Source organism: Nycticebus coucang, chromosome 8, assembly GCF_027406575.1.
Source record: "Nycticebus coucang isolate mNycCou1 chromosome 8, mNycCou1.pri, whole genome shotgun sequence".
NCBI lineage: Eukaryota > Metazoa > Chordata > Mammalia > Primates > Lorisidae > Nycticebus > Nycticebus coucang.
The window spans coordinates 122,814,244-122,836,005 of NC_069787.1; the positions used below are offsets into that span (position 1 = coordinate 122,814,244).

The 21,762-nt window shown below is 42.5% G+C and overlaps 1 protein-coding gene and 1 pseudogene across 3 annotated transcripts in view; both read left to right on the forward strand.

Annotated features, from left to right (window-relative positions):
* The window catches only part of KCNAB1 (potassium voltage-gated channel subfamily A regulatory beta subunit 1), a 441,389-nt gene that overhangs the window by 105,136 nt on the left and 314,491 nt on the right, over window positions 1–21,762 (forward strand). The gene's annotated exons all lie outside the window — the stretch shown is intronic.
* On the forward strand, window positions 16,574–17,495 carry LOC128592198 (60S ribosomal protein L5-like; annotated as a pseudogene). The gene has a single exon (XR_008381799.1). The product of XR_008381799.1 is annotated as a 60S ribosomal protein L5-like (transcript).

Genomic DNA, 21,762 nt, shown 5'->3' on the forward strand with positions numbered 1-21,762 from the left:
GACTGAGCCCTTAGCTTGTGGGGTCTGTGCTAATTCCAGGCAGTTGGTATCACCCAGTTGGTGCCTACAGAGAAGAGAATTGTTCGGTGTGCAAAATTCACACATGTGGTGTTAGAAGTGTCGTGCTTGTGTATTACTAGAGAAAATTGAGTGTTTTCTTTTGCCATCTGAGACAAAAAATAAAAACCTCATTAAAACCAAAGTCCCCAGACTTCCTGTCACTGGAAGATGGAAAGCTTTTGTCACCCCAGATCAAGAGAGCACCTCCCTGCCCTGACCTTGGGGCCAGACATTTGTCTAAATGACTCTAAGTATAATCACAGGCGGAATGGATTCAGCAAACGGCCCTGCCATACTCTTGAATGGCAGCAGAATGAAATGATTTCACAAGTCTCACAGCTCCTATGAAGCCAAAACTCTAATTTCTCAAAACCTCCGATCCAGTCATGTCTTCCAGTGGGTGTGAGAAAGGTTGAAAAATGAGTTCTTGTCACCTGGGGCTAATGCGTTTGCACCAGACACATCAGTCGCCCACCGTGAGCAGGATCTTAACGCTCCATCTTTCGGAGTCTTCAGGCTTCTCCAGACACATCTATTCCTCTGTCTCCCTCTTGCTTTAGACCCATGTCCTATCAGTTAATTGTTTAACAGGCAGCCATAATTAACATGAGAGTAACCAAATAGTAATTGTTTCTGAGGGCTCACTCTGTGACAGGCACTGTGCTAACTAAGCCTGTTTTCAGTGTCATCTCATTTGATCTTTATAACAACTCTGAGAAGTTGAGACCATGGCCTCCTTGCTGAGATGAGGAAAGCGAAGCTGTAGAAGGTAAGTAACTTGGAGAAAGTGTTCAGATATTAAATGGCAGAGGTGAGAGTCAAAACCTATGGGCCTTGACCTTTATACCAAGTAGCAATAAGTCGCCCAGCCTCGGTCTGTGGCTAGAAATCATTACTCAGTTCAATCGGCACATGATGAGCACGTACTGTGTGCTCAGAGTAAGAGCCATAAGACGGCTGAAGTCAGTTTCTTCTTTGATAGGGATTAAAATCTGTTGAAGAATTAAACCTAGGTGTCCACTCAATGTAACAAGATATGTTATATTAAGTGCTAAAGTGGAGGCGAGGCAGAGGTTATGAGAGCATGGAGGGGGCAGAGGTGAAGTCTGATTTGGGGGGTGGTGGTGCAGGAAGTAGTAGGGAAGGAAGCATCCTTGCCCTTTTACCTTGAAAGGTCAGCAAGCATCCAACAGGTAGTGGAGACAGGCAGGTGTTCCACAGAGATGCAAGAGCTTGATCAAAGGGCCTGGGGTGAGAAAAAGCAACCATCACTGTTGTGGCATCACAGGTGACCTAGGGAGGGAAGAAAGGGGGATCTAGAGAGAGCCTGAGCTGGGGTTGAGAAAGGCCTACAGTGCTGGCTACAGCGTTCATGTAGAAAGGGCAGCCATGGAAAAATTTTTCAAGGACAGAGGTGACATGATTGCATTCCTTCTGAGGAAGAGCAAAGCACTCAGCGTTTATTAGCCGGTACTCAGTGAGGTCCTAGAATGAGCTATATGGAATTGTCAACATACAAACATTTTCAAAATACAAAAGCAACAATTTTGTATCATTCAACCTCTTTTGGGATTTTGCTTCTGGCTCAGAAAAAGTCTTTGCATGTCGTGTGCATCTATAAATGTGGGGTCTCCTGGCCCTTCGGGGTGGTGCTCAGAAGTACAGATCATGTTTACGCCTTTTTTTTTAATTATCTTCATTTAACCAGTCAGTGAAGTCAGTGAAATAAAATTTTATTTATTTTAAGCTGGAACTTGATTAACTCTGGATGGTAACCCTGCTACTTCTTGGAGAACCAAGGCTGTGACTGGTTGTTGATGAAATCATCAAAATTTCTAGGATCTATAGGAAGGATGATGGATGGGAAATGAAGAGCACAGGAAGCCTTTCAAGGTAGGAACGCTGGCTGCGCTACTCTGCCACTGAAAGCTGGCGTGGGTGAGCTCAGCACGCCGTGTCTCCAAGCAGCCTTGGGTGTCCTGGAGCTTGTCCTGACGTTTATTCCTTTATCAAATGTTTTCTGAGAGCCTAAATATTTCATGAACAATTCTAGGCACTGGAGAGATGGTTAGAAATAAGCCAGATACATTCATGTGTCTGGTCCTTGGTTTTTTTGTGAAACCTAGAATGAGTAACAGATGCTAAAACATTCAGAAATATCATCTAGTGTTAACTGTACACATGCATGGGGCTGAGCAGACTCCCTGTGGGGAGATAGGGTAGGGTGGGGGACAGGTGCTCTACTTTTGACTTGTTACTGCTTGTTTTTTGAGACTCAGTCTCACTCTGTGCCCTGGGTAAAGTGCTGTAGCATCCTAGCTCACAGCAGCCTCAAACTCTTGGGCTCAAATGATCTCCTTGCCTCAGCATCCCAAGTATTTGGGAATACTAGCATCCACCACAACACCCAGCTAGTTTTTCTATTTATTTTCTTTCTTTCTTTCTTTCTTTCTTTCTTTCTTTCTTTCTTTCTTTCTTTCTTTCTTTCTTTCTTTCTTTCTTTCTTTCTTTCTTTCTTTCTTTCTTTCTTTCTTTCTTTCTCTCTCTCTCTCTCTCTCTCTCTCTCTTTCTCTCTCTCTTTCTCTCTCTCTCTCTCTCTTTCTTTCTTTCTTTCTTTCTCTTTCCTTCCTTCCTTCCTTCCTTCCTTCCTTCCTTCCTTCCTTCCTTCCTTCCTTCCTTCCTTCCTTCCTTCTTTCTTTCTTTCTTTCTTTCTCTCTTTCTCTCTCTTTCTCCTTCCTTCCTTCCTTCCTTTCTTCCTTTCCACCCGGCTAGTTTTTCTATTTTCTTTCTTTTTCTCTTTCTCTCTCTCTTTCTTTTCTTTCTTTCTTCCTTTTTAGTAGAGATGGAGGTTTTGCCCTTGCTCAGGCTGGTCTCGAACTCCTGAGCTTAGGCATTCCACCTGCCTTGGCCTCCGAGGGTGCTGGGTTTACAGGCATGAGCCACCTTGCCTGGCCCTCATTATTGCCTTTCAATTCTCCTACTTCTAGACAAATTAGGTGATGTTATCCCTGTTTAACGGATGAAGACATTGATTCTCAGAGTAAATGAAAATTGCTACCGGCTGCCCAGCTGGAAGGTAGTGGAGCAGGGTTTAAGCCCAGATCTGTTTGTTCAGAGCCTGAGCTCTTTCCATCAGCACCCCGAATACAAAGCGGTTTAGGTTTTGCATGATGAACCTGGAGGAACAAATGCTTATTTGTGCTCAGGCTTATTTTCTTTTACACAAGAGTGGAACCAGAACAGTGTAATCAGAACCATTTGTTGACAATGGCAAGGCGAGCTATATAGAGAGAATTAGAGTGTCAAGGCCGGGTGACTAATGTTTGTTGAAGGCATGAAAATAGCATTTCTAGCCCAAGGTAATGGTGCTGCAGCATTCCTGCAAGTCAGACTCCTCTGTTGCTAAGTTAAGAGAAAGTACAATGATACCACTCAGAGTCAGCAAAGGTAATGCACATTTGGTCTAAGTTCTGATAAATTTGTAGAAACTGCAACCCAGATGTTGTTCTGTTAATTTGGGTGACATGATTATCATTACTCTGCTTTCTCTATCCCAAATATATTTACAACAGCAGCAGCCATAATAAAGTTTATATGATTTAGAGCTTCATGTCACATTATGGTTTGAGACATACAATCAGGAAATTGGAGTTAAAACATAAAAACATTGTATTTTCCCAGTTTAAAAAATCACTTTCCTAAGTAAAAACAACCTGTCCTGATGGGTCCATTCATTCTGAAATATTTTTGTTCTTTTGAAGTTCTTTGAATTTCCACTATAGTTGATATAAACAATAATCAACCCTCTTCTCTACTTGGATGCCAGGGATGTAGAGACTACACAGCGGATGTTCTTCTGATAATTTAAAAAACACTCAAGTCCCAGAGCTGCTTTGGTATTTATTATTAATACAGAAAGGGGAGAGGGAGGGCATCAAATAACAGTGCCTACTCCTCCCTGCAGGGGGTGGCAAGTGCCTGTTACTGTGGTTCTGGAAACTGGTTGGTTGTGATGTCCCCCCAGGTATGTATTTAATGGGGAGTCATGTACTTCCACTTACCTAGAATGGGGACTCCTGGGCCAAGGGGTGAAAAGCTTTACCTCCAAAGCTTGTGAACAACCTTCCATGTTTTGGGGGTGACCCTTTCATCCCAGATTACAAAAACAACCCACAGCTGAGCCTGGCACTTTCCCTCCCTCTTATCTAAGCCATAAGCACCATTAATAGGCCTGCCAGTCTCGGTTAATTCTGTGCACAAAGATCAAGAGAGGATTTTGACTTCAGGGCAAGTCAAACCACGGTGGACAGTGCAATGCAGACATAAGGGATAAACATTTATTAAAAGAGAAAAACATACAGCCCGGAGCTTGCAGGAATTACATAGAAATAAAAGCACATCAATAAAGAATAAACTCCAACTATAGATTTTAAAAAGCTACAGGAATGATTAAGTGCTTTTGGCTTAGTCTACTGAACAATATTTAAGGATTTCTAAAGTCTGAGCACTGCTTGGTCACAATGTTGTGTGTGTGTGTTTTTAAAGACATTATCTATTATGATTGTGTGACTAAGTGTAGGCCATTACTCCACTGATCAGTAACTAATGCAAAGAAAAAGTTCTTTTTATTCTTTTACGACATAAATCTATTTTGACTTGGTGCTGAAACGACTGGCTGTTTGTAAGACCACAATTAATTTCAAGGAAAATGGCAAAGGTCGTTGTACTCGGAGGTATTTAATAGACCCTGAAAGTTTGATGTAGAGAGGAAAAAAGTGATGGGAATCTATCCATCCCAAAGATGCAATAAAGTGGGGGCAGTTCTGAGAAACTGGACAAGATTTGCTTTCTGATTTTAGTGAGAACTGTCTTTTCTCATGATACCATTGTCCCAGTGTGAGTGTGTATTATATATACATATGAGTGTTCATATATATTTTTATATGCAATTTAGTACATGATTCTTGTTTGATTTAACAACAGGTGATATAGGCAATTTGAGCATTATTATAAAATCTTAGGGAAGGAGAAAAATGAGACCCAGACAAGTTAGGAGATTTGCTCCTGGTCATGCAGCTGGGAGATAGAAATGCTTGAACGCGAACCCAGGTCACGCAGAGGCCATGCAACTCCTCTCCCCATGTACCAGCAGCAGGGCCCTGAGTAGCTGACACAGTGCTCAGTTCTTACCCCAAACCCCAGCCACACGATTCCAGGGTGTCATCCCTATCCCAGAACTTCTTTGGCAAGAAGGATGAACCTTCTTGAACAGAGCTTTTCTGCTTAGACACGGTTTTCCCCTCCGGCCCCTTCTGTCATGTCAACAGTACAGTGACTGGAGGAGACACCATGTCAGCGGCTGCAGAGGGCGTCACCCGCAGAGTCCCAGAGACATGCACGGGAAGTGGAGCAGGTAAGGTAGCAGGGCGCAGTTTTCCACTTACCTTCTTGTCGCATACATCAAGAATAAACATCAGAGATGTCTTCTCCCTTCAGACTTTGGGCATGCGTGCACCGGTCCACGTGTCCTTCTGAGCACCTGCCTCCGGCATAACTGAGTTGGTGGGACTGCGACACTGTCCCCGCCCTCAGGTGACACACAATCGTCAGGTGAAGGAGACAGGAGAAAAGAAGCACGTGCCAGTTGGGAAGTGGGAAGTAGCTAAACCTTGGATGTTGTGAGTCACACAAAGCTGCACGTCTTTTGTCCCCAGCCTTCTGACGTGCTGGGACCGGAGGAGCAGCCGCTGGCGGTTTTGCCCTCGCCTGACCGCTGCAGACCCCGCCCGGTGAGGATTCCTCGGTGTTTCTGGAAGTCGCCGGCTATAAGCAAGCCTGGTCAGCCTTCACACCGCAACTGATGTTTTGTCCTTCCTCTCTGTAGCCTGTGTCTTGAGTTGTGTCATTTCCCCCCAGAAACCACTGGGGAGCTCAGAGGTGGGAAGTGGGGCAGGCACCTCTCTCCTCCTGACTTGCCCTCTGTGGAGGGGCTCCAGTGGTGTCCGGAGTCAGAAGTGAAATGGCTCGTTCAGGTTGCTTTCCAGGCCCTTCTTTCCCCTCACCTAGGCTGGGTCAGCAGAAAGCCTCCCACACTTGTGGTCCTCAGAATTACCCTTCTCCTCCGACCACCCCATCTCTCCTTCCACTAAGACCCGTCTTCTGCCCATGCCCACATTCTCCCCTACTGGCTCATTTCCTTATGCCAAGGCTCCTGGGAAGCCCACCTCAGACTTCTGCAGCGTGTCTGAAGCCCAGCAGAGTCTAGGGTCCCGGAGGGAAAGCCTTGGGCTAGCACGGAATTTGGGGAGAAGGCACTGGACATGCCCCATGAGCGCCATTCCTTTCTCTCTGTGTGTGTGGAGGTCAGGATTAGAGGGACCTCAGCCCTGGATGGTATCTCCAGGAGGGAGAGGATTAAAACCCAGTTTAACAAAAGACAAGACTTTTTTTTTTTGTATGACTGGAAATGAAAGATGGGGCAGGATGCATTGACGGGAAGGACAGCACTTACTCGTCCTGACATGTAATCATTGAGTGTAAAGTCATTCTCAATCTGGTAAGAAGGCACTGAGGAAGAAGGAGGGCCCTGGAGGTCTGGAGAGAGAGGTGCAGAGAAGAGAGACCAGGGACGGAATGAAATATGTCAAAGACCTTCCAGTTTTGACTGTGCTGATTCCTCCTTTCCTCTTCAGTTGGGTGTTGTGCCCAGAGGTCTTTGGATGGCGGGATATTGCCAACCCTGCAATTCATAACTTAAAATGTGTGTGTGTGTTCTTATGTGGGAAGAGCCTGCATCCAAAACTGTGATAGTTGGTGTAATCTGGGAAAACCATCCATTTAACACATTTATTGACAGCTTAACTATGTCAAGCGTTGTGCTAAATGTTCAACTTGTGAAGCTCAGCTCACAGGTCTATGTCTTATGACAAGCTTGGCATCCAAAAAACATGAGGCAAAACAATTCCTACAATTGTTATCTTCAATGATATTCCTCAACTACAAAATCTGAAAGTAGGTACAAGCTACAAGATATCCCTTCCAGTTTTAGGATTCTTAATGGCTCTGGCATTTTATCATCTTTCAGGCCTGTGTTCATTTATTTCTTCATTAACAATGTATTCATGTGCTGCAAAATGATGTTTTACTTAATAACAGATCATATATATGACATTGGTCCCCTAAGATTATATCATATTTTTACTGTACGCTTTCTATGTTTAGATACACAGATTTTACTACGGTGTTAACAATTGCCTGTAGCATTCAGTACAGTAATGTGCTGTACAGGTTTGTAGCCTTGGAGCAACAGTGTCTACCATACAGCCCACATGTGGGCTAGGCTGTGCCATGTGCCTGGGCTGTGCACCCCGTGATGTTTGTATAATGAGGACATCACCTAACAATGCATGTCTCAGACGTACCCCATTGTTAGGCAACACCTGACTATTTATTGAGAGATAGGTCACTGTGGGTAACATACAAAGCACTGGGTGTATAGCATTTAATAAAGACGAGGAGCTTCCCTTGTGGATTTACACATGAGAGGGAGAGAGGGACACCAAAGTCAGCATCTGAATAAACACACAAGTACAACTTGTGCATGAAGTAAGCAAGTGGGATGTAGGATAAAGAACAAGACTGGGGGGAGGGGTCTTTCAGAAGAGGGGTCAGAGACTCTTTTTATCTGGATAGTAGACAGGGGACATGTTCATTTGTGAGAAATGTGTATGACTGAGCAATCTTCTCCATGTATAGCATATAGCAGGAAAAAGATTTGTTCACTTTAGCAAAAAAAAAAAAAATTTGAGTTAACAGAGCATGGATATACTTTAGAGTTTGAACAAGTCCTGAACGTCTGTTGGAAGAAATAGTCTCCAGCTTCCCTCTCTCCCATTTTCCTTTCTGTGGAGAAACCTGTTTTCACTCTTAGAAAAGCAGTTTCTGCTGGTACTGCCTTGTGTTTATGGTTTGGGGTAGGGAAGATGTCTTTCCTCCTGCCCAGGGGCACAGGTGTACCCTCCATCCTCCTGATACACATGTATCTTCGGTTTGATTACAGCAATATTTAATACTTGCATCATCATGACCACAGCTGAGCTGGATTACTTTTCCTCTCCTGCACAACCTTTTGGTTTTTCTGGAATTAATAATAATCTTCTTTTTGAATTAAATGTATTTTGCCTTGTACGTATTCCTGAATCAATCTAAAAGACTCCTCCAGTTGTCTAAATATCTTCTCAAAATATCCACTCACAGGAGGTATGCTAACAATTTCAAATTCTTGAAGAAGGCTCTCTGGAGTCTTCTGACATACTCCGTCAGGATGGATGGGCTGCCGTGTTGCTCAAATCCTTTATCTCATCCCTGTGCTGGCTTAGTTTCTTTTGTCCTACACCTTTCTTCTGTTGGTTTAATCCCTCATTTTTCTGGATCATATCTTCCAATAGTTTGCTTTTAAAAAGAGTACATAGGAGGTAAAGTTTTGAAATTTTACCCATTCAAATATATAGAGATTTCTAGGTGGAAATAACTTGCCTTCAGAACTTTGAAGACATTGCCCCCCTGGTCTTCTATCTGCCAGGTTGCTGTAGGTCTACCCAGAGCTATTCTGTATAATTTGCTTTTTATTTTCTCCATAAGAGCTTTTAGGATTGCTCCTTGGCCTTACTAAACTAAAATTTCATGTTGAATGTGCTCTGGTGTAAATCTCTTTTTATCCATTGTGCTGAGCACTCCCTGAGTCTTTTCGATCTGGAAATTCATACTCTTCTTTCCTAGAAAGTTTTTTTGAATTATTTCATTGTTGATTTCTTCCTTCTGTCTTTTGTTTTCTCTTCACACTTTTTAAAAGTCCTGAATTGAAATATGACCTTCCTCAAACTATTTCTTAATATTTTCATTTATTTTTTTCTCTCATTGAGCATCAATTTTTGTATTTAATCTTTTCTGGGCGATGCCCTCAATTTTACCTTCAAAACTTTCTATTGAGTTTTTTGTTTCTCTTGTTCTGCTTTTGACTTCCAAGGCCCTTTTTTTTGTTGTTGTTCTCTGAACATTTCCTTTAAAGGAAAAAGCAATTCATCCTTCTTTCTCTTCATTTTTTCTATATCTCTATAACTATCAATGATATATTTTTATTTATTTATTTTTATTATTATTTTTTATTAAATCATAACTTTGTACATTGATGCATTTATGGGGTTCAGGGTATTGCTTTTATACACAATGTGAAATGCTTAGTGAACTAAGTAACACATTCACCACAATTATACTCATTTCTTAATAGTTTTGAAATGTACCATTGCATCATGCACATTAGGTGAGGTCCCCCAAATACCCTCCTCCTCCCATATCCCCCATCACCTCCCCTCTCTCTCCTCTTCCCTTCTACTTTCTGGATTGTAGTTATGTTTTGCCATTTGTACCAGTGTGTAGGTGACAATATATTGATTTCATAGTAGTATTGAGTACATTGGATACTTTCTTTTCCATTCTTGAGATACCATACTAAGAAGAATATGTTCCAGCTCCATCCAGGTAAACATATAAGATGCGAAGTCTCCATCTCTTTTTTTATGGCTGCATAGTATTCCATGGGGTACATATACCACAATTTGTTAATCCATTCATTGGATCCAATGAATGGATTAACAATGCCCAAACATTGGGCACTTGGGATGTTTCCATGTCTTGGCAATTATGAATTGGGCTGCAATAAACATTCTGGTGCAAATGTCTTTGTTGTAAAATACTTTTTGATCATTTGGGTATATACCTAAGGAATTGTAGGATCGAATGGTAGGTCTGCTTTTAGTTCCTTGAGTGTTCTCCAAACTTTTTTCCAAAAGGTCGTATTAGCTTGCATTCCCACCAGCAGTGTAGAAGTTTTTCCTTCTTTCCCCAACCACGTCAACATCTGTAGTTTTGGGATTTTCTGATGTAGGCTAATATTACTAGAGTTAGATGACATCTCAAAGTGGTTTTGATTTGCATTTCTCTGATGATTAAGGATGATGAGCATTTTTTCATGTGTTTGTAGGCCGTGTGCCTGTCTTCTTCAGAGAAGTTTTTGTTCAAGTCTCTTGCCCACATAGAAATGGGATTATTTGTTCTTTTCTTATTGATTAGTTTAAGTTTTCTGTAGATTCTAGTTATCAGACCTTTGTTGGAAGCATAACCTGCAAAAATCTTCTCCCATTCTGAAGGTTATCTGTTTGCTTTATGATATATTTTTATTATAAAAAACTCTCTTCTTTCTGTAGTTCACTGATTCCTCCGGATAGTCTCTCCTCACTTCCTGTTTCACTTATGTCCTTCTTTTAAGGGCCGTTCTTTAAGTTGCTGATAATCTACCATCATCTGCTCATATTTAAGAGTGCATAATCATAAAGCTTATTGGAAACTTTGAGAATATCAGTGGAGCTTATTGTAGGGTAATTTGGCTGGGTGTTTTGGGGGAGAGTCCATGAAGTTAGCAATTTTAAATATTTCCTTTGACAAAAGATCTTTATGTCTTTTCCCAATAAGATTCTTCCGATTTCTCTTTGGAGGGTGAAGACCCGGGAAAGACTTCTGAGAAAGCTAAGTATGTATACATTTTGCAGGCCTTTACTGTAATGGAGAGAACTCCATTTACTCTTTGTTAACTTTGTCTTCAGCTGTGCCTGGTGTTTCCCAGTCCGGGAAATCCGAAGCTTATTCCTTCTGGAGCATAAACTTCTGGGCTCTTGTTGGGATTGGGAGAGGAGTTGCCAAGATGAGGGAACAGTTAGATGTGCAGTCATAGGGCACAGGAGAGGGACTCTTAAACAGCTTTGCACTGTGTTCCTTGTTTTATGCCCTTGTTCATACCACTGTCTAAGGTACCCAGTGCCACCATTTTGTGACTCTTCCAGGTACTGCAGCATAAATCAGGTCATTTCTTAGTTTTCCCACAGCCAGTTCAGATTCGCCTTCTGCAGGACTACTGGAGGTTTTCAAACTCTCCAGTGCTTCTCTGCCTGCAAATGTTCTTACTGTTGTCTCCTTTCTATTTGCCATGTCCTTGTGGCTTGATGTTTCTTTGAAACATCTCTTTTCTATAGATTCAGTGACACTTCAGGATGGAATTCAGCTCAATGGGTGCCACCTGTATGCCACCACATGAAGTCTTCAAGGCATGGATGTGACATGAACTGATTTATGTTTCCGAATGACCCTTTCTCCCCTATGTGGAGAAGGATAGGAGGAGAGCAGGAATGCAGGGGAGGCCACTTGGTGCAGTCTCTGCAGAGAGGACAGGGTGGGGTCAGGTGGGGGTAGGAGAGGTGGGGAGAGAGGTGTGGCTCCAACACAAGTTTTAGAACAAAGAACTTGCTGATAAATGGATGTGAAAAGTGAGGGAGAGGGAGGAAGAGGAATTTTTGCCCTGGGTTTTGCTTGAGCAACAAAATGATGCATCATGCTGCTATTTACCAAGATGAAGAAAGCTGGAAGGTATGATATTTCCTATTTCCTATGAGAGAAAGATATTTAATCATTTCATGGCTGCTCAGAGCCTTTGTAGACCTGGGTTCCAAAGATTACTGTGCAGTCAAAAACTAATTATGATATGGTTTTATGTTCTGGTTCTTTGGTTTTTATGAAGCCAAAAAGACATTTTTCATGATGATAGTTTATAGGTGCTTATGTGGCAGAAAGGGAAAAGATTGAATGTGGTGTGGGCACATTGTCAAATGCTACTCTGAGTAAATATTCTTGTTTACTGTTTTCCTCCAGGTAATGTAGCATTTCACAGGGAGCCTTTAGTGTAAGAGTGATGCAAATGCTGCAGAATCTGTAGCATTCTTTGCGACTTCAGGAAGCACCCTTATGAGCTTTAAATTTCTAAATATGCTTTTCTCGCCAACATCTCTTGTCCTGGGATTTTGTGATATGGGCTAATCTTACTGGAGTTAGATGGTATCTCAAGGTAGTTTTGATTTGCATTTCTCTGATGATTAAGGATGATGAGCATTTTTTTACATGTCTGTAGCCCGTGCACCTGTCTTCTTCAGAGAAGTTTCTCTTCAAGTCCCTTGCCCAGCCTGTGATGGGATCACTTGTTCTTTTCTTGCTTATACGTTTGAGTTCTCTGTGGATTCTGGTTATTCAACCTTTGTTGGAGACATAACCTGCAAACATCTTCTCCCATTCTGAGGGCTGTCTGCTTGCTTTACTTACTGTGTTTTTGGCTGTGCAGAAGATTTTTAGTTTGATCAAGTCCCAGTAGTGTATTTTTGAAGCTGCTTCAATTGCCTGGGGAGTCCTCCTCATAAAATACTCGCCTGGATTGATTTCTTCAAGGGTTTTCCCTGCACTCTCTTCTAGTATTTTTATAGATTCATGTCTTAAGTTTCAATCTTTAATCCAGTGAGAGTCTATCTTAGTTAATGCTGAAAGATGTGGGTCCAGTTTCAGTCTTCTATAGGTTGCTAGCCAGTTCACCCAGCACCATTTGTTAAATAGGGAATCTTTTCCCCACTGAATGGTTTTAATTGGCTTGTCAAAGATCGGATAATGGTAGGTAGCTGGATTCAAATCTTGGTTCTCTATTCTGTTCCAGACATCTACTTCTCTGTTTTTGTGCCAGTACCATGCTGTTTTGATCACTATCGATTTATAGCATAGTCTGAGGTCTGGTAGTATGATTCCTCCTGCTTTGTTTTTATTTGTGAGTAATGTCTTGGCTATTCAAGGTTTTTTTCTGATTCCATATAAAACGAAGTATTATTTTTTCAAGATCTTTAAAGTATGACAGTGGAGCATGAATGTGGAGAAAAGGGAACACTTCTACACTGCTGGTGGGAATGCAAATTAATACATTCCTTTTGGAAAGATGTTTGGAGAATACTTAGAGATCTAAAAATAGATCTGCCATTCAATCTTATAATTCCTCTACTAGGCATATACCCAGAAGACCAAAATCACATTATAACAAAGATATTTGTACCAGAATGTTTATTGCAGCCCAATTCATAATTGCTAAGTCATGGAAGAAGCCCAAGTGCCCATGGATCCACGAATGGATTAATAAACTGTGGTATATGTACACCATGGAATATTATGCAGCCTTAAAGAAAGATGGAGACTTTACCTCTTTCATGTTTACGTGGATGGAGCTGGAACATATTCTTCTAAGTAAAGTATCTCAAGAAAGGAAGAAAAAGTATCCAATGTACTCAGCCCTACTATGAAACTAATTTATGGCTTTCATATGAAAGCTATAACCCAGTTATAACCCAAGAATAGGGGGAAGGGGGAGAGGGAGGGGAGGATGGGCGGAAGGAGGGTGATTGGTGGGATTACACCTGCGGTGCATCTTACAAGGGTACATGTGAAACTTAGTAAATGTAGAATATAATTGTCTTAACAGAACAACTAAGAAAATGCCAGGAAGGCTATGTTAACCAGTGTGATGAAAATGTGTAAAACTGTTTATAAAACCAGTGTATGGTGCCCCATGATTGCATTAATGTGCACAGCTATGATTTAATATTAATAAAAAAAAATAGATATGCTTTTCTCTTCTTAAAAGTATTTTTAATGTAATTTGACTTGACTTTTAAAAAAATTTCTTTTGTTTACTTTAGAGGAAAACAACTTGCTGATTTAATTCAACAACTAACTACTATTATAAACAAATTAATGAAAGTCTCTATTCACTTGATATTCAAATAGGTAACTTGGTAATAATGCCATAACTTGAAGACTGAGTTATTGTACATACAGATTGTGCTATACAAGTAGTTATACACATCAGCACATTGAAAACAACACCCCCATGGCCCTTCCTCGCTCAAATGTGTTTTTCTTAACTATTCATCTTGTTATAGTGACAGTTTTTGTGAACTCTTCAATTCAAAGTGCAATTCAGAAAGTCGCTTTAAGAAATTGTCAAACTTTATCATATCTTCATATATAGATGTATATATATTTATAAAGAAATCATATATTGAGAGCTCTGTTCTTTTAAGACTTTGGGAACAAATCCCCCACTGCAATCTGGGAAGCTTGTCAGCACAATATTCATTTGTAGGTTGTTGGAAAGATGCATTCCTTACCTAAATAATTAATCCTTAGAGAAGAATTTGTCCCTAGGATAGAGTCTGAATATGTAAATGAAAAGCCATTTGCTGAAGGGGAGTGAGAGGGGAAGGAAAGGAAGTACAAGTTGTACAAATACTACGTCACAGCTATTTACTTATGCTAGCGTGTTATAAATAAGGTACAGAAGAAAGGAAGGAAAAAGTAAAATGATTTTTAGTTAACAGCCTAGTTAAAAGGACTAGGTGACAATATGTAGAAACCTGTCATTAGCATTACGTAGAAAGTAACGTTCATCACCTATAACAATGGCATCGGACAGATAATTTGCCCCTTAACACCTCCCCTCATCAAGACTTCACCCCATGGGTTAGGTAGAAATGTAGATTTGCCTTACATGGGTGTTGAACATATGCAAATGAAGCTAAAAGTGTAGATAAAACTACACCAAATTCTGAAAAATGCCAATTTGTCTTTTATAAAAGAGATCCCAAATACTTGCTAGTATTTCTGGATTTCAGAGCCTTGGGGAGCCAGACCTCCCGATTGCTCTCACTTGCCTCTGTCCTGATGCTTTTGGGCAAGGAGGCCAGTGAGCTTCATTTCTTGTTCTACAAGAAGAAACACAATTTCCCAACAGGTCAGCGCCCCTGCTAGCCCACAGATTTGGCCAAGGGGGCAAGAATATAAACAAGAATGTCAACAACTGATCGCAGAATCTCACATGGGACGGAGATATAAAATTACTCTTCCTGTCTGTGAATGCCCAGGAGGCAGAAATGCGAGGCTAGTTTCTCAATTCAAATTGAGATAGTAATATTTTTCCCAGTGTATAGGAATTTAAGTCTGGAACTGTGATTTTTTAAATAAAATCTAACTGTTATTCAGGTTTCACAAACCACTTGGAGAGAATGAAGGACAGGTAGTAACTACTGAAGTGGCTTAGTCACCATTCCAAAACTAAAACCTGAATATGAAAGTATTCAATTTTCAGAAGAACACAGAAACTGTGGAGGAAAGCAATTTTCATTTTTTCTTTTCTGAATTCCTTTCCTTGAGCCTAGGGGTTTGGGGGTTATTCTACCTTACTGCAGTGGTTCTCAACCTTCCTAATGCCGTGAACCTTTCATACAGTTCAAAGGGGTTGTGAACCACAGGTTGAGAACTACTGCCTTATAGGATCATCTGTTCTAGAGGCTGGCCTATGCTCTGAAGATGCACACAATCTCAAGATCCAACTGTTGTATCCATTGAGAAGGTAATAGTTCTGCACTAAGATCATCTAGGAACTGTCTTAGGCATCGTTTAGGCACAGGCAGGAATGAACAAAACTGATAAGTATATTTGCCCTCATGAAGCTTATGTGTGCAGCACAGAGTACAGAAAATGACAATCGTCATTATAATAATTTAAACGTATAATGTATGAGACAGAAATTATATGACATATTTGATAAATCAAAGAAGTAAAATAGAATCAGGGAGGGGATATGGGAGGCCGGGGGCTGCAGCAATAAATGTGGCTGTCGGGGAAGGTCTTGCGAGAAGATGCAATCTGAGTAAGACCTGAAGGAGACAGGAAAGAAGCCACACAGAGGTCTGGGGACATGATGGGGACACACCTCTAGTAAGGAGGGTGCCTGATGAACGGAAGGATCAGCAAAGAGGCAGGTGAGGCTGGAGGCAGAATGCAGGTTGCCAGAGTAACATGAGAGGGGCGATAGAGGCCAAATCGAGTAGGGCCTTGAGGCCATTCTAAGGGCTTTGCTCTCTCTTGCAGTGGGATCTGAAGGCTTGAGAGGCATACAGGGCTAAGAATCAGATGGTGACTGGTGAGGGCAAAAGCAGGAAGGTCATAAGGAAGCTCCTGCTGCAATCCAGGAGAAGCGCAAGGCATTGGGAAGCGCAGTGGAGACGGTGAGGAGTGGTCAGGCTCTGGATCTCTCTTGGTAAAAGAGTTGGGGTTACCTGCCAATAGATTGGATCTGAGAAATGTGCAGACAAGAGGCTCCAAGTGTGACTCCAGAGTTGGGAGCCTGAGATGTGGAAGGGCAGTGAGGCCTTTCCTTGAGGCAGACTGTTGGGGAAGTGGAGTTGAGAGGAAGGCCAGAGCTCAGTTGGGCTTGTACACCTGGCAGTAACCATTATAGACCCAAACAGAGATGCCAAGTGGCTGCAGGGTATGTGATTCTGGGGTTCGTAGAGAGACCTGGGCTAGGATGGAAATGAGGGAGATGTCAGCTCGTGGATGAGGACACTGGCACTCCTGACCCGGAAGGGTCACTGAGCCTAGTGAGGACAGGGAGGAGAAGGGTTCCATGGTCAGGGCTGGGGTGGGGACGGGATGGGGAGGGCTCAGCAAAGGATCAAGAGTAATAGCCAGCTTTTCCCCCTCCCTACTGGGCCTGCAAGTTTGTGTGGGGCCACGACGTGGGTCTCTATTCTGTAGGATGGGGTTTGCTAAAGTTGTCAAGAATAAGGCCTACTTTAAGAGATACCAAGTGAAATTTAGAAGACAGTGAGAGGGTAAAACTGATTACTATGCTCAGAAAAGCTTGGTGATACAGGATAAAAATAAGTACAACACACCCAAATACAGAATGACAGTTCGAGTGACTAAGAGAGACATCATTTGTCAGATTGCTTATGCTCGTATAGAAGGGGATATGATAGTCTGCGCAGCTTATGTACATGAACTACCAAAATACGGTGTGAAGGTTGGCCTGACAAATTATGCTGCAGCATACTGTACTGGCCTACTGCTGGCCTGCAGGCTTCTCAATGGGTTTGGCATGGACAAGATCTATGAAGGCCAAGTGGAGGTGACTGGTGATGAATATAATGTGGAAAGCATCGATGGCCAGCCTGGTGCTTTTACATACTATTTGGATGCAGGCCTTGCCAGGACTACCACTGGCCATAAAGTTTTTGGAGCCCTGAAGGGAGCTGTGGATGGAGGCTTGTCTATCCCGCACAGTACCAAATGATTCCCTGGTTATGATTCTGAAAGCAAGGAATTTAATGCTGAAGTACATAAGAAGCATATCATGGGACAGAATGTTGCGATTATATGCGTTACCTAATGGAAGAAGATGAAGATGCTTTCAAAAAACAGTTCTCTCAATACATAAAGACATGGAGGAGATGTATAAGAAAGCTCATGCGGCTATACGAGATAATCCAGTCTATGAGAAGAAGCCCAAGAGAGAAGTTAAAAAGAAGAGATGGAACCATCTCAAAATATCCCTTGCCCAGAAGAAAGATCGGGTAGCTCAAAAGAAGGCAAGCTTCCTTAGAGCTCAGGAGCGAGCTGCTGAAAGCTAAACCAAACACCAATTTTATATATTTCCTGATTTAAAAGAATAAACTTATCCATAAAGCAACGGTCTGTATTAACCTCTTTGTGTTGTGAAACTGTAGGAAATGTCCTAAACTATTTTATAAAGGCAAAGGAGTTGGCAGGTTTTTTCCTCTAAGAAAACAAGTGAAGCTTTTCCAGAGAAAGTTCTCTTGTGCGTATCCAACACAGTTCACAAATACCTGAGCTTCTGTTCTCCCTGAGAGGAGGTTTTACCCCTCACTTTGTACGATGTGTAGCTCTCCTTAAATATCTGGCAAGCCACAGACCAGCCATCACTAGGAGATACTTCTTCCATCCATGTATTATAACCAGATGATTAGTGGGAAGAGAAAGTACCTTCAAAGTACACAATCCTAAATAAAGCAAATTGGTGTTGATCCATGGCTTTAAGTTTGAGATAGCTATCTGGTGAAGTTCACATAGATTTAATACTCTCACTTTAACCAGGTGAGATCTTTCTCCAAAAAGGTGGCAATTCATTTTATGGTTTCATTTATGCTGAAAGGTGTGTACCATATCTATATGTGAAAATAACATGAAAGAGGAGCAAATAAATCTTGTGTATTAAATCATGTAGATGAATACATTTACATGCCTCTTTAAGAAACAGCCTTTGGCCCACAGGAATAACTGACGAAAGTGGGCAATTACTGAAGTTTCTTGGTTTTTTTTGTGTTGAGACCAAGTCTCACTTTGTTGCCCTCGGTAGATTGCCATGTGTCCCAGCTCACAGCAACTTCAAACGCTTGGGCTTAAGTGATCCTCTTGTCTCAGCCTTCCAAGTAGCTGGGACTGCAGGTGCTTACCACAGTGTCCAGCTGTTTTTAGAGACAGGGTCTCGCTCTGCCTCAGGCTGGTCTAGAACCTGTGAGCTCAGCCAATCCACCCACCTTGGCCTCCCACACTATGCTAGGATTACAGGCTTAAGCCACTGTGCCCCGCCTAAAAAAGTCTTCAGTGATTTTAATCTTGCTCTTAATATTTCTATTTTCCATGTAATTCAAATTCAGGAGATGTGGATCTGGCTTGGTCCTTAGGATGTCAGTTTTGTTGGCTGATTGATACTCAGTTGGACCCTTTGAATCTTTAGGGATAGTGGAAAGTTCAGTTTCAACCACTAAAATTGCTAATTGCATATTGTCTTAGAACATGCTGAAGTTCAACATTTTGATATCTCAAGTTATTAAGTCTGTAATTCAGTAAGCCATGCTGTTAACCCAACATCTGTTTATAAAGGAGTAATTTTAATTAAAAAAAAAAAAAAAGAGTAATAGCCAGTGAGGTGGGGAAACCAGGAGAGCGGGTGTCCTAGAACCCAGACGAGGACTGAGCTTGAAGGAGGAGAGCACAGTCAACTCCAGCAAATGTGTCCGTGTGCCCCTGGAAAGGATCTTGTCGAGAAGGGGGACCTCGACATGGCCGGAGGGAGAAGGGAGGGCTGCAGGAGCCATTCCCACGAGTGTCTGGGAGGGGTTGGACCCGAGTGTCAGTGGGAGATGGGCCCTGACTAGGAGGGGACAGTTCATCTGTAGTAATCGTGGAAATGGCACTGTCTGTACACAGAATGAGGAGAAGCTTCCAGATTTCTGCTTCTCTGGGGTCAATGCTGTGAGTGGGGGAGGGTTGAGGTGTCCTGAGGGTTTGAAAAGAGAAGACCCAGTGTGGATAGTGGGAACTGAGGGGCTGGGGAGGCAGAGTAAGATTGCTGGGACCACCAGGGGCCCTGAAGGTTCATGTCATGACTTCAAAGGAGACTGATCGACATGGGGATGTGGTTTGCTCCAGGGCAGGGGTCTGAGTACAGAGCAGGCCGAGTTAGACCTAAACAGACTTCACACTTCTCTCAGAAAGCAGCATCTACTGCCCACACTACGTGGACTCAGCACATTCCAGAGTCTTCTAATATGTCCTGAGAGACGAGATGCAGCCATTACTGGCTGCGAGCTCTTCCTTTTTCTTCCTTTTTCCTTCTTTATCAGCATCACTAAATGTTGACTTTAGTTTCTTCATGTGAATACCTACCACCGAAGCAGTGAGTCCGAACAGCGTGCACTGTGTCTGCCCTCAGGTACGGGTCAGAGGCTCACTCACTAGCTCACTGCTTAGCTCTGACCCACAGGCCTGAGTGCCCGATTCAAATCCAGGGCTCAGTGGTTGGTGAAAGTGCAACTGCTAAGTTCATGTACACCATGCCCTCCTTACTCTAGCTCGAATTTGTCACTCACCTTCTTCGATCGAGCAGCTCCACTTGTGCACTGCTCATGCTGTTCGCATCTGGCACCTCCCGCCTCGTATTGTGCATCCTTCTTTCTCCTCTTCTCCTCAAACCTGGTCTTATCTCCCACCTGTGGTCTCATGCTGCCCTACTAGGCAGTGTCTGAAGACGTGCCCTAACTTTGGCCTTCCTCTTCAGTTGTGAATTGCCCTTCCCCTCCCGACTCTGTCCACACTCAGCTTCCCTAGGGTGGCCCTACCAGTGCAGCTCAAGCCCTGAGATCAATGGCCATGTGGCTGGCCCTGGTGTTTGTCCTTTTTGACAAGTCTTCTAGTGAAAAAGAATCATCATGGCAGGCCTACCATGGTGTACATTAAAGAAATATTAAAATAAGGTCTTTCACTTCTCTGCTTTTGAATGAAAGTTTCTTGCAAGATACAGCTCACCATTAGCTTGGTGGCAGGAGGCAGTGGAGATGGGATGGGGGGTTGTTCTGGATGTTCCTGAAAGGGTCATGCTTAAATTCTCTTATAGATAATTGTGTGGGTTGCTTATCAAAATAGAAATTCCTGGGTCCTTCAAATTTTGGAATCAGAACTCTGAAGATGGGTGGCTAGGATGTTGTTTATTTGATTAGTGTTCTAAAGTTTTAGGATGACTGATCTAGAGAAATGGCTCCTAAACTTGGTGGTTGCTAAGCTACCCACTGGCGGTGGTTAAAATGTGCTTTGATGACTTCATCCTGGACATATGGAATGACATGCTGATGTGGGGCCTGAGACTTTGAATTAAAACTTTATACTATCAATAACAATTCTGATGGTGGCATCCCTCATGCCAAGCCCTTTTCCACTCACTTAAAAAGATACTTTGTGCTGGAAGATTTTCACTTAGCAAGAGACTAGCAGCTCCGGCTGCTGACTGCCATTCAGCTCCACCTCGGAGGATGCCTTGTCAAAGTGAGGGCCCACCAGCTTTGCTCCTCTTGAGATCAGCCTCCCACACCTAGCTGCATCACCTGGGAGAGTTAGGCAAGGACACGGATTCTGAGGTTCCAACCCAGACCTTCTGAATTATGGTCTATGGGAGCGGAGTTAAGAAATCCCCATCTTCAGAAAAATCAGTGAGAATGAGGCAAGTTTTGGAGTCACAAGTCTATGACCGTGCAGTGAACTTTCAAGATGGCAGGTGTCATAGGAGCCCCTTTGGTGTGCTCCAGCAATGGGGAGGTTGATGAAAACACAAACGTGCGTTGAAGCTGCTGGTTCCATCAAGCCTGATGCTTTGCTTCTACCTATTACCCAAGGCCTCTCCATGATCACCTTCCTCACTCTCCCTCCTCTCTCATCTCTGCTCCCAGGGCCCACTGCTTGCCCACCAGCCCTGCTGCCACCTGCCCTCTGACACGGCCCCTTCCAGTACTCTGTTCCCATGGGGTCTCTGGTTCCTGGTGCAGACCTGCCTGAAATTAGAATTGTTTATTTTCAAGAATCACATACCCACCCTATGATTGTAGAATTCTGGCTTTTATAAGTAGGCATGTATGGTTTCTTAGTGGTTTTTAACACACCAAATTTAACAAACACGACAAAACTCCTCCAGAATTCCTTAACTGGGGCAAAGACTAAAGTAGGACCTGGTAAAAAACTGAGTTAAAAAACCATTTTTACAGAATTACAGTGTTATTATTCTTGAGTGTAGGCGATGACCCGGGGCAGAGACTGGGGCGAGGCTATTTGTAAGGAACGCCTGTAGGCAACCACCTGTCCTCAGTCAAGATGATGTTTGATCAGGCAGTCTTGAAGAGAGGAGCTTCAGAACAGTTTATCGGTTTTAACTCTTCTTTGGACTAATCTCTTTCTTTGAATTATGTCCAAATAATTTCTTTTCATTGATGATAGCAAAGCAAACTTCAATCTAATGTCTCTGGAATCATCCCATATTTTGAATCTAAAAGGTCTAAATAAGTGAGGTTCATTTACTCTCTGAATTCGTATCTGATTGTTCTCAAGAAAGTAAACAGAACTTTCCAGAATAGTTGCCTTTAATAACATCAGTGTTTA